The 13,871-nt window shown below is 38.7% G+C and overlaps 1 long non-coding RNA gene across 1 annotated transcript in view; it reads right to left on the bottom strand.

Moving 5' to 3' along the window:
* LOC148056737 (uncharacterized) overlaps nucleotides 1–13,871 on the bottom strand; it is a 288,773-nt gene that overhangs the window by 186,667 nt on the left and 88,235 nt on the right. The gene's annotated exons all lie outside the window — the stretch shown is intronic.

Raw genomic sequence — 13,871 nt, 5'->3', positions numbered from 1 at the left:
TAAAGCCGTTTCCTATAACAGAGAGCAGTCTGATGGGGAAAGCTGCATCCCTACGGTTTTGTTACTTATCCACCCCTTCCGTTTTTAAAGTGTTGTATCTTTTGGAACCGGCTATCTCTTGCAGAAGGACATTCTAACCAACACCTCCTTTTTAAGCTACACTACTTCGGTAATTTTTGTTCTGAATACAGTCATGCACTAAAGCTTATCTGTAAGACCTACAGAGAAATGGCTAGAACTGGTTCTCCACAGATCCAGTGATGAATTGCAGAATCCAGAACTCTCCTGCTAAAGGGTGAGATTGCTAACAGTGCTTATCGACTGCCCGAAGCACAGAGATGGCATGGGTTACGCATAGCTTCACGACACAGGTATTTAATTTTTGCCTCTGCAGACATAACTTTCAATCCTGTAGCACGATAGATCTTTTCTGAGTACCTTGACTTCTCCAACTACCATTGATTTTAGTTTGCTCAGAACTAAGACAATGGCAGCAATTTGGCTATTCTCTGCAAAGCTCAGGGTAGGAATGTTTCATTGATAGGTTAAGGTTGTAGCTGAATGAAGTAAACCACGTAAACCAGAGCAACTTTGTTTTACACTTCTGTCTAGGTACGCTGCTCAGTCTCGACTGCCACGTGCTTTCCTACGACGTGTTAGCAAAAGATTTCCTGCGAAGAAATTTGCTAAATTCTTACTGAAAGACTAACGTGCATATAAGTTAGTAGACAATATTGCGTATGGTAGTAACAGGTAATAGTGGAAGGATGAGGAAAATATGTAAATAAGAAATATATAGCAAGATTAGAAAAGAATGGTTTAGGTATGTATCTTGAGTAACTTGTACGTAATTAGAAACACTGAGAGCACTACAGCGAAACAAAGACTTACAATAGTGCTTCTCCCCTCCTCCCCTAAATTGATACTTCATTTTATTAGGTCACAGACGAAATATAGAATAATTGCTTTTCCTATCACTACCAAAATGCTTTTAATCTAAAATAGTTTTCTGGTCATAATTGTTAATAATTTCACAAAACTGAATAACTTTCATTACTAGAGGTGGACAACAGAAAGAAGAGAATTAATAATAAAACTGTATTTACTATTATTTTTGCAGACTTATGTGAACAGGGCTATCAGTTTTAGATATTTATTTAACAGGCCACACACAGAAAAAGTCAATTTTTAGCCATTTTCAAATCCTTACGTTACTCCCCAGTGTAAAATTAATCAAGAGAGGCTTAAGACAGACAGTAATTGTTGGTAGTGTCAAACAGAGAGAAGAATGTAAGGGAATACTGGGATTTCAGTGCAACATTTTACTTACTTGACTATCTATTGTTTTTAGCATCTGTTTTTACAGGCCTGTAAATAACTACCCATAAATCTTAAGTTTACAAAATAATACCATTTAACATTGATGAATTTTAATACTGCATAATCAATAGTTACTACATCGCAATTGAAAACTAAGACAGAAATGCAGCTTCAAAGACTTCCTTTAACCAAAATTTATTTTTTCTGATCGGTAACTCACACTAATAAAGGATTTAAGTGAAAGTTTACAAAACAACTTGATCCAGCCCCTTGTTTCACTTTTGGGCCCTGCATTTACTTCATTGAAATCAATACAGATACATTCTCCACCCAAAGGAAAAGAGGAAAAAAAAAACTATCAAAAACTTACTTCTGAAAACCACTTGACTTACACAATACTGTATTTGGCGAGAAAATAAAAGCCTTCTCAACTTACACTTTAAAAACAAATACTCATTAACTCTAGCAACTGAAACTTATTATTCAATCCACCTAGATTCCTATACCATCTCCTTTCACTCAAACATTTGATTTCCAGTGATCCCACTCGGGTCTGATTCACCCTGTCTTGGATGAGCCATGAAACAAGCACAGCCTATGCCCGACAGGACAGGCTGGTACCACTAAACACGATGTGCAGCAGAAAGTCTGAAAGGCCATAACCTTCATATGTGTTAGTGTCCTCTGCTACTGGAAACAGGAAAACAGAAAATCAAACTTCTGTGAACATTATATCAATGATTAACGTTTTTTGGTGAAATTATATACAATGCTTTGATATTTTAAGCTTATGTAGGCACACTAAGCTTTGCACCTTAACTGCGCAAATATGATGTGGCCTTAACTGTGCTGGTATCAAACAGCGTGCATTCGTTTATAGTGAACTGCACCGCAGAAAATGGCATTAACCTTAGAATTTGAGAGGAATGTGAAAAAAGACATGCTAGGCTTTTTTTAATGTCCTTCCAGTCACTCCATAAGACAGTGAAGTAAGCACTTTTTTCTACTTAAAGTAGAAGTAAAAACCGCAAGACTTTTAAAAAAAGTAACTCATATAGAACTCCTGCACAGAGACGTTTTTCCTTCAAATTTCTTCCCCCATGGCCACATACATGTTCAGACTGCAACCACCTGTCTGACATCCTTCTTTCTGATTGCTCTTTGTTAGGCATCCCTGTAAGTCTAACTCTTCTACTGTTACAAGTAAACTTTATACCCCTTTTTTTGGTTGTACGGCACTTGTGTATTACAGAAGTTAGCTGGGGAACAGTAAGAGCCTCCTGGAACGAAGCAGAATTCCCTAGAGCATATTTATGTAAGAATATTGAATTGGAATAACAAGACATGAACTCAAACCATTACAGCAAAACTGGCAGAAAGAGATCCAAGATATTTTCACATATCATTGGGAGCACCCTAAAAAAAGATGTACCTACACAGAAATTAGTAGTGCCTCATACAAAAATCAGTGTACACACCTGTACATATTGGTTCAAATCACTCACTGCAATTCATCAGCCACAACTGGCAGGTGGTACCCGGTTGGGGAAAGTGGTAAAAAGAGGGCACAGCTTATTCAAATTGATTTGAACAGGCTGGAGAAACAGGCTACTGGGAAGCTTGTGGAGTTCAACAGAGGTGCGTGCAAAGCCTTGTGTCTGGGATGAACAGCCCCATACAGCAGGACAGGCTGGGCAGTGACGGGGAACCTGGTGAATGACGAGTTGTTCATTCTCCTTCGTTGGTCTGCAGTTCCATGTAACATCTGATTTTTCTCTGCTGGATACTTTTTCTGTTCACTTTGTTACCTCTAAAACTGGTTATACCCTGCTCTCCAGTTGCATTGATTTAACAACCAGTCATTGACTATAAACGCGAGTCATTTATAGCCGTGGGGCCTCTGGTATCATCCTGTGCTTGATAATGGTCAGCCCAGAGTGTACCATATTAAATGTCAAGGTACATGCGGCACCCATGCCCTTAGATAACCATACAGCAGAAATAAATCTACCAACCTACAATTTCAGGTAATTTCACCAACTTGAAATGAAGCTTTCCTTGGAGCATCTCTGAATTCAGCCTTAAGCTACAAAGGTACATTCAGCCACTAAAGAAAGTTTCTCAGCCCAGGAAATTAACTTACTCTGGCACCATGTCTGAGGTGATGCTATAATCATCCTCTTCCTTGCATAATGTGTGGCTGATTACGAAGTCCTGATTACAAGGGTAAGGGAGAACTGAGGGCACTGCCTATCCTCATCTGCCACAGCCAAAAATGATCTCTTCTAAACATGAGAACCTATCAAGACTAACGATGTACAAAGAAAGGATGAGTCTGGCTACATTAGATCGTGAGGACAAAATTTGCCTAAATCTATTTTATTAAAGAAATTTACAAGAACAAAACACTGCTTTAGAAGTAAAGAAAAGGCAATGTAGGAATGTTGCAAAGGCAGTATTCCAAAAATCTAATTATTAGTCTGAAAAAAGGTGAGGATTTTTTGGTTTGCTTTCTCCAGTTTTACCCAGAACTGAGAATCCAACAGATACAAACTACTCCTATAGGAAACCTGAACCATAACAACTAGTATTTTGTTGCAGGTGATGCCATCTGTAAGATTTTCTCTCAAGTCTACCTTAGAATTGAAATGCCTGTCAAGAAGAGATTTGTGTAGTGACTTGGGATCTTCCTTTGATACAGCGTATTCTAGAAGCATTTCCATCTTTAAAAACTGGGCTGGGTTCTCCACATGCTAGAATAATTTCCATACTGGCTTTAAAATTATTAAAATATAATGTCTTCTAGAAGTATCATGGAAAGTTATATTTAGTCCTTCTCTAACATAACATAGCTGACATCATCACTGTTATGTCTAGAAAAATGCACGGAGGAGCATATATGTGCATTTACATGTACTTCACGTAGACAAAGCTCAGATTGTCATAATTTCATAAAACTTACGAATGTTAACTGATGATCATGTGAGGGAGAACCAACTCTCTCTGACCTGGTACTTCTTGTGCAAGGGCTGTTTATCATGATGAAAAAGAATTTTTAAAACAGTAAATAATTTACCTTCTAAGGCTTAAAAGTACTACAACCAAGAACTTTATTTCAACAAGAAATAAAATCCCACTTCTCACACCTGAAACTAAGAAATGGAATATTATGTGAAAGGATCTTTTTTTCAGAAAGTTTTTAAAAACATGTAAAAGCATTCTTTTTCTCTCTCTTACATGGCGACGAAACAGTGGGACCTACTGCATACTTAGTGAAAGGATAGCTAGAAAAAACACTCCCATTGAAACAGTTACTATTTCTTTTTAAAATAGGGGAGTTTTTTTTAATAGACAGAATCCAGAGCAAAGTATACTGTAAAGCTTTTGTCAGTACTTATTTCAAATGACCTGAATAGCTCATCACAGCTTTGTAAGTACTAAGCAGCATACCCATTCCAACAGTTTGTTAAAACCCTTTATATCGTACAGCACTATCATGCATTTTATATAGACCACCTCTTTTATAAGTCCAGTTAGGAGATAATAACTACAGCTTGGTGAAGGTAACAATGCCTTTTTTCCTGCCATATGTCTGTGAAGATAACAATCACACTGGGCCAAATTCCACAGGAACTATGCCATAAATAGCCTACAAATCTCACTATTGCAGCTCTTCAGTGTACTGTGTTTCTTTAATAAATTCAGAAGTTTCCCACCACTTGTGTCAAATGCAGTATTTCAAAGCAGCCCTGCATTACAGAGCAAAGCTCCAAAAGGAAAGTATACTGCCCCGTGCAGAGAGGAAACCAAGGCTGCCTAGTACAACCTGAGCTGGACTTCGATGTAGTCTTATGCCCTCCTCTCTCCTTCATTTACCTGAAGTTAACCAACTGATAAACAGGAAAAACGTATCCAGGAAACCAAAGATTATTCACTGGGGAGAACAAATTACAAAACTGTTCTTCATGCCCAGTAATCACTTAAATCACAAACCATTAGCGGCAATCACATTGATCACATGAAACAGCTTGCAGCCCCAAGAAGCAGCTAACCGTAATCCTTCAGAATACAGACTATTAGCAACTGTATGATTTACTATTGCTAAGAGATAATGACTTAAAATGGCTATTAAAAGATAATATCAATAGCCACTTTACTATGAAGCTTTGACCTTCGACTACTGAACAAAGTAGTATTTTAACTAAACCATTTCAGTGAAGCTCTTTTCTCAGATAATGACAGTTTGTTAAGAATTTAGTGTATACATACTGCAGGGACTTTGAGGAAACCTGCCCAGCAATGAAAACTTTCAACTACAATTTGTAAATGAAATGTTGCGCCTAAACATCACAAAATACTGGTGATCAAATCGCTACTTAATTAACTGTCAAAATGCATACACGTATACACATGAAACTGCGTATTACTTTCAGAATCTCAAAAAGCCAGAGGATACATCCATTGCCATTCATTTCAATGTTATAAAGAAGTTTTTAGGATTTTGATAAGTATCCAATGAGATCTTCCCCAGACATCCTTGAGAAATTCAGAGTTTCATTGCATTACTGACTTGTCTTTTCTTGTGTTCTTTAAATCGCTGGAATAAGGAATATATGAAGTGTCCAAAAAGATTACTAGAACTTTTAACGTAACGGGAAAGCGTTCGTCTATTCTCTACCTCATCCCCCTGCTCCGAATGCCAGTAGCGTCCATCTCTGCAGTAGGCACCTGTGCAAGCACTCCAACTTAACAGCAACAGACTTGATCAAAAAGGAAAGCAAGAAAATGGGCCTCAAGATAACCAACATAAATAAATGCAGCTATAAGTGAAAAATGGGGAAGAGAGAAAAGGTCAGGAGAGAAAAATAGCAATGACCAGTAAGCAACATAGTATTTGGAACCAGCTGATATAACTACACAAAACATAGCAACTTCCTTTATATTTCTTTGACTACTTTGAAGTATTTTAAATTAAGGTCTGGCTTTCCTGCAACCCACCAGATGCAACAGATGTAGATGATTTGACATAATTTATTAATATGGTATTTCAATGCTACATTCAGACATACATGGATATGGAAAAAAATAAAGATATAACACATGAAGTTAGAAAACCATAAAATAATCTTTGATAGTAAAAAAACAGAAACAAGAGGTTAGATGTAGGAAATCCTACAACTCCATAAATAATAATCATAAGAATCAAAGTTTAATTTAGTATCTTTGACGTTTCTGTTATCCGACCCTGGTCCTAGACTGCTCTACACAAAACCAGAATTTAATATTAAAGATAAAACTAATAGCCTTCTATAACTACATTAAGTCAAATTAAATTGATATTTCTGTACTTCCTGGTATATAGCCATTTGTTACAGTAAGCAATTATAAATATACATGGCTGACTACATTACATTCCCTGGCCTTTGTAACGCCGGGAGAACAAGCTGATGACAGAAGCAGATACCCAGTCGCTTCATCTGGACTCTCCCCAGTGCGTGTGACCTGGACTGCAGGACGGGGAGGGAGCCCTGCCACACAAATACTCTACAGACAGAAATGCCCATAATTCACCTAGCCCAACAGAGAGCAACAGAGGCAGGAGGAGAAGCCATTTCGGGGGAGCCCACACAAGCCTAGCTCTCTGCAGTTCGTTTCCCTCATAAACTCCCCAAGCATCAGTAATCACTGCGTTAGGGTTGTCCATGCCTATTCTTTCCCTTTAGTATCTGTTCATGGGCTACCTGTCCAGGAATTTCTCCAATACCTTTGTGAACCAGCTGAAACGATCTGTCTCCAAAATCTCCTATGTCAACAAAGTTTTCTGGGTAAAAATACTTTACAGCATCTATTTTATATCTATCTCTTACAGTTTTAATAATGCCTCCCAGTTCTAGTACCAAGATTTAGTGAGTAACAATTCTGTATTTACTTTACTCGCTGCCTTTATGATTCCGTAATCCTCAAATTTCCCCCATTTCAGCCTTCTACTCTTCAAACTGAGGAATTTCAGCCTTTTTAGCCAGGTAGCTTTCTCCATCCTCTTGATTACTTTATCTGTGATCTTCTATACCCTAATTCTACTGTGTCCTTCTAAGACTACTCAAGATATGGGCATAAGGTTTTAAATAGCATTTATCTCCTCCTCAGTACTTTTCCTGATAATGCCAAAGACATGGAAGGCTTTTTTGAGAACGGGTATTCACTGAGCCAGCGATTTCAAAAACTGTTAGCAATGACTCCAAGTTCTGCTTTCTGAAATCTGTCAGCATCTTATCAGGTTTAGATAAGATTTTTCTCCAGATTCATTACATTAAATTTATCTACACTCAAACTCATCTGCCACTTTTTTGCTCATTCGTTACATTTTGTGTAGTCCGCCTGGCACAGCATTAGACTACCCAAAAGAGCTTGTTCATCTGCAGCCTTGGAGACTTCACTGCATACAAAATCACTAGAATTTAAATTTTCGTCTTTGCAATTCACAGTCTATTTTTCTGCTAATTTTTATGAAAGGTGCCCACTGAAGAGTCTTCAACGTTTTCAATTTTGCCTATGGATTAGAATATATTTCTATTACAAATAACATTTGAGCTATTTACCTGTTACTTAGGCTACTAAAACTAGCTATAACTTGCTATTAGCTAATATTAAGTGCTGCAGATAACCAGAATCTTTTCGAAAACATCCAGTTCTTGGTTTAAACCTCAGATTATGAAGAGTAATGAAGTGACAATCTGTGCTACTGTCCCACAGGCATTCTGTGGCTGAATTCTAGTGATAGTAAGGCCTCAAAAATATCTGAAGTTGGGTCAAGGCAGAATCTAATTATTTTGCTGAGTATCTAAAGCACATTGCAGATATCCAAAACGCTTCAACAAGGAAATCAGTCAAGGTATGTGAGCACGTTATTTTTAAGGTACAATTTTTGCTGCTGTTTTCTGCATATTTAAACACATTTATAATGGCTACATTTAAGGTTGGAGAAGGTAAATAAATACATACATCCATAATTGTCGAGAGAAACTTCAGGGGGTTTTAAGTAAATTTAAGTAAATCCTAACAATTTCACTCCCTATCTTTTTCTCCTCTCCATGCGTTGATTGTACAAGAGCTTCTGATTTTATTTTTGGTTTTTGTTGGGAGTTTTTTGAGGAGGAGGAGAGTTTATTAATCATGTCTGAGCCATTCCAATATTAGTACTTCAAAATTTTTCACTGTCTTTGTTCAGTGAAGGAAGAGGAGCATTACAGCGAAGATTTTTGCTCCAGAGACATGCTTAACTGTCATCAGTGGCTGATGTTGCAACCCAGCCCAAAAACAACTCAAAACCTAATTGATTCCCCTTCACAGAAGAGACTCAACTCCCTGGATCCGTAAGTGCCCTTACTCTTATGATCACTGCAGATTTGGGAATACAGTCACGTTGTTTCCCCTGGACTACATGTAAATAAGCGCACAGTGAATGACCGAACAGCCACGGAGATAACAATAACTAGATGCTCTGCCAAGGGTAGCAACAACTGATTCAAGTTCCTGGTGATCGAAGTTCAATGATGCTGCTAGGTGACTTATTTGTATTAAATCTTGGTGAATAAATTAGTACACTATGCATCTCTTGAAAGAACACATGCACATCCCCTATCTTCATTTTGCAAATTGACAACAAAGCTTTACCTAATCACAGGAAGGTAGCAAGACGACTTGTGCAGTTGGAACAACTCTCGATGAGATACAAAGCAGCAACAAACCTCTTTACCATTACAGCATATCACATCTTCTCAGAAGGTTATTTTTCATCTTTTGGATGCTGTAAAACTCTCCCATGTATAGCAAAATGCCCTAAAGCCCTCAGACTTCAGCAGTGATTCATTCATGTGGTACAGCTTTGTTGTCTGTAACTGCAGAATCAACCAGTGATCATTACTGCAGACAGGATCGCTTATTGTTGTTATTTTTTACAAGGAATGAGACTTATCTGCTGCTAAAAAAGATGTATCTCTCAAGCTACCTGTATGAGAGATTACATTTGACATTAGCACTCTATGCTAAATTTTTTAATACAAGGTAATCATCCTTCAATTCAATAATCCAGCTGGGTTACTACTGATGAAGAAAAAATACATACAAGCATGCATGCATACATTAAAATAGAGGTAACAGCTTTACATCAATACAATGCAGTCACAATGCTATATACATTTCTGTGCTTTAGGACTTTTTTTTTTTAACCATTGATGATGGACAGCTTCTTCTAGAAAGCAAGCAGCAGACCGTAAAAGTTATGTTTCTTCACAGCTGATTAGTTTCATGTAATTCTACTCTAGACTAGAAACACTGTTTCATGCCATGAGGCAGTACTACTTCAGCAAACAACCACAGTGGCAGAATGGCACTCAGGAGTGAGAGCAAGAGCAGGAGACGATTCCTCCAAAGTCCCTGCACCAAGTCATAAGAAATCTTCCCAAATCCATTAGGATTACCTGTATACCCAGGAATCAGGCTGAAATGCTGTCTAAATCATGGAAATCAGTACCAATTTTGAAGCTGTTACAGGAAACTGCTGTGGATCTTACTAGCCCTGCTCACTGTGGAATTGGCAGTGCATTTAACGTAAACTTCAATAATGAAATAAAGTTGACTACAAAACCCTTCCCTCTGTGACCACTATCTTCTGGAATGCCTACAAAGCACCACTAAGTACAAATAGCTGAACTAACCATTGCTCAAATGATGCTAAAACCATTGAAAAAATGCAAAACCTGAAGCAATAGCTTAAAAAAAACAGTGAAATATAATATATATTCATCAACATCTATTCTTCTGTGCAAATGATACCAGAAGCATATGCAGAGGCACTAATGGTATGCAAAAAAACCCCACCAAAACTCAGAATGAAGACAATTCTAAGATTTAAAAACTGATCTTTACCTCAGGAGAAAAAAAAAAAAAAATGGAATAATATATTATTCTATAATATAGAATAAGCACTTTTCAGAAAAAAATAAATATTTTTCTTCTAGAATTCCATATACTTTCTTAAAAATATTACAGAAAAGGTTGTATCTGAAGTAAAACTGTAAAAAAGCAATACCTTCTTCCCCCATCCCCAAAACAGATTTCCAGTAAAACAGATACAGTTTTCACAGAACTGCATGTTCTGGCAAAGTGGTTTTATCTACCTCCCCCAGACCCACAAACAGTCAAACATTAGATTAGCCAATAGATTTAAAACTATAAAATCAACAAGAGAAAGCTAACACTTTCAAAATATATGTTTATTAACCACATAAGGTGGGCAAGAATAATTATTCTCACGGGAAAAATTCATTTTAGAAGGCTGAAATCAAATTTCTTTCCTCAGAATCTAATGCACTAAATAACTGAATTGCATTTCAGCTCAGGGCTAAATTGCAGTGTAGGTGGACGTTGCAATACTAATTCTATCTTGAAGTGCTTTTTGGAAAATTCTATATAAAGACTTAATTTTTAGAGCAGAAGTTCTAGAAATGGAAAAGAAAATTTATTTAAATCTTACCTTACTGCAAACTAAGCTCTGAGACTCTCTACTGATGGGAAAAAACATGGTCTGTTGCAAAGACTTCAGTGTATGTTCACCACAACATTTCTAACTGTAGTTGAGACAACTGGTAGAGAATTACAGTCAAGATCACTGCAGACAACTCAGAAGTCAGCCTTGTATTTATAGCCATCCCTCAACTATTGCTCATGGCATGACACCTTAACCAACTATGTAAAGACGTCATTGCTAGAAACAAGCACCTGAAGCTATGCATCCAGTCAGCTCCACTGATACATTGCTGGGAAGAAGGAAGGGAGGAACCCACCTTTGCCACAGCCAATTCAAATTATTAATACTGACTTAACTGCAAGGCTTAGATATTTGCTACGTCAGATCTTTTTATAACCTCTGCTTCCGATTTTATGTTCTGTTTAATGGTGAAGCCCTTTCTTACATCTAGATCATAAGCGCTCCATGGAAGGGAGTGCTGCCCTTGGAGCTTGCTGTAAAGGACAGGGCACAATGATTCCTGTGGTCCTGCACACTACTACAAGCACAACTTCAAATCAGAAATCAGGGGGAAAAAAGTAGTTATCCACTATTTTTCTAATTTTGTTCTAGTGTTTATATTAGAAAAGTAACTTCTTAAACTCTTTTTGGACACCACTGCAAACTGGCAGTTACAGAATCACAGAACTGCTTAGGTTGGAAAAGACCTTTAAGATCACAGAGTCCAACTGTTAACCCAGCACTGCCAAGTCCACCACTAAGCCATGTCCCTAAGCACCACATCTACCCATCTTTTAAATACCTCCAGGGATGGGAACTCAACCACTGCCCCGGGCAGCCTGTGCCACTGCCTGACTACCCATTCGGTGAAGAAGTTTTTCCTGATATCCAACCTAAATTTCCCCTGGCGCAACTTGAGGCCATTTCCTCTCGTCCTATCGCTTGTTACTGGGGAAAAGAGACCGACCCCCACCTCGCTACAACCTCCTTTCAGGGAGTTGTAGAGAGCAAGAAGGTCTCCCCTCAGCCTCCTCTTCTCCAGGTTAAACAGCCCCAGCTCCCTCAGCCGCTCCTCATAACACACGTGCTCCAGACCCTTCACCAGCTTCGTTGCCCTTCTTCGGACACGCTCCAGCACCTCAATGTTATGTTGTCCTTGTAGTGAGGGGCCCAAACCTGAACACAGGATTTGAGGTGCGGCCTCACCAGTACCCAATACAGGGGCACTGTCACCTCCCTGGTCCTGCTGGCCACACTATTCTTGATACAAGCCAGGATGCCACTGGCCCTTTTGGCCACCTGGGCACACTGCTGGCTCATATTCAGGCGGCTGTCGACCAACACCCCCAGGTCCTTTTCCACCAGGCAGCTCTCTAGCCACTCCTCACCCAGCCTGTAGCGTTGCATGCGGTTGTTGTGACCTAAGCACAGGACCCGGCCCTGAGCCTTGCTGAACCTCATACAGTTGGCCTCAGCCCATTGATCCAGCCTGTCCAGGTCCCTCTTTAGGGCCTTCCTACCCTCCAAGCAGGTCGACACTTCCATCCAACCTGGTGTCATCTGCAAACTTACTGAGGGTGCACTTGATCCTCTCATTCAGATCATTGGTGAAGATATTGCACAGAACTGGCCCCAATACTGAGCCCTGGGGAACACCCCTTGTGACCGGCCGCCAACTGGATTTATAGCTCCATTCACCACAACTCTTTGGGCCCAGCCAGCCAGTTTTTTACCCAGCAAAGCATATATCCCTCCAAGCCATGAGCAGCCAGTTGCAGTAATATGTTTACTAACGACTCTCAAGTAACATTATACAGCTCATAGTCCAAAAGAATTAAGCAAGCTACAGTTCAAATCTAAGTGGGTTCCCACTGACTTCAATGTGAACTGGATAAGATAGTACTTTTCAAATTGCTTTTATGCACACTTTCATCTCATTGCCAAAGATGAAATGCCAGGCAACGTATATGGAAGAATACAGTGCTGCAGAACCAGAAAAAAATTTCCGAACTGCTTTAGAGAAAAGACCCTTCAGGTGCTGAGAAAACAGGGCTTAGTGTCAAGCTTTTGTTTTGGATGGATTGCAATGGATTTCTTCATTGGGCAAACCTTAAGGCGTGATCAGCACCAAAAAGAAGTAATAAGCAAAATGGAACTTGCAGTACCAAGACTCCAAAATGTGGTTAAATGCTTCTCCTCTGCCCTTGTAGATTTTCCCATCATTTTTAATTAGACTTTAAACTGGACAAAGATTTTTGATCTTTTTCACGCTTGTTTTCCTTGTGTGTAACTTTACATTCATGACAGGAGTACATGATACAAATTAAAGTAGTTAATGATGAAAAAGCAAGAAAATATCATTTATAAAGCTATAAAGTTCCATATAAACCCTTCAGATCTTACTATGGACTGTGATATTTCATCTTTAAATGTTAACTGTATCAAACATTGATTGCTTCATGGATAGGATTTTATGGTCAGCTTTATTAGAAGTGTAAATGAGTTGCAGTGATGGGCTGGCTGACTTTGGAGGGAAAAAAAAAAATCTTTCCTTGAAATCTGTGCAAGGAAAATAACTCATACACAAAGAGAGTAAGTATTCATTTGGCGATTTCTAAAAATGAAAGTACATAAAAATGTTCTATTTGTATTAAGATCGTATGTTCAACAGCAGAGGCTTGTAACATAGGCAGGAAAAACCACCCTTAGGCAGACAGGGAGCCCAACGTCAAGCTCGGCAGCCGACAAAGTGCAATGCAGCACCCAGAAGTACCAGCAGCTGCAGTGCGAAGGCAGTACGGTCACGTGCCGTTACCTCTGTTGGCTCCATGCTTGCATTTTAACCCTCCAAAAGGAGCTCGGCAGCACCTTGCCTTGTAACGTAAGTAGAGGTGCACTGGTTTACACTCCAAGAAGTTAAAAAGCAGAAGCAAAAATTTACCTTTGGAAAACACGTTCAAAATTTGATTCACATATGTCTGCTGGTGCATATGTATGTTTATCAAATTGACATTTCTTGTAA

Source organism: Nipponia nippon, unplaced genomic scaffold (assembly GCF_047370975.1).
Source record: "Nipponia nippon isolate SJK-2023a ecotype South Korea unplaced genomic scaffold, ASM4737097v1 scaffold_12, whole genome shotgun sequence".
Lineage (NCBI taxonomy): Eukaryota > Metazoa > Chordata > Aves > Pelecaniformes > Threskiornithidae > Nipponia > Nipponia nippon.
The sequence above is the reverse complement of the archived record's forward strand: the minus strand, read 5'-3'. Positions and strand labels throughout refer to the sequence as shown.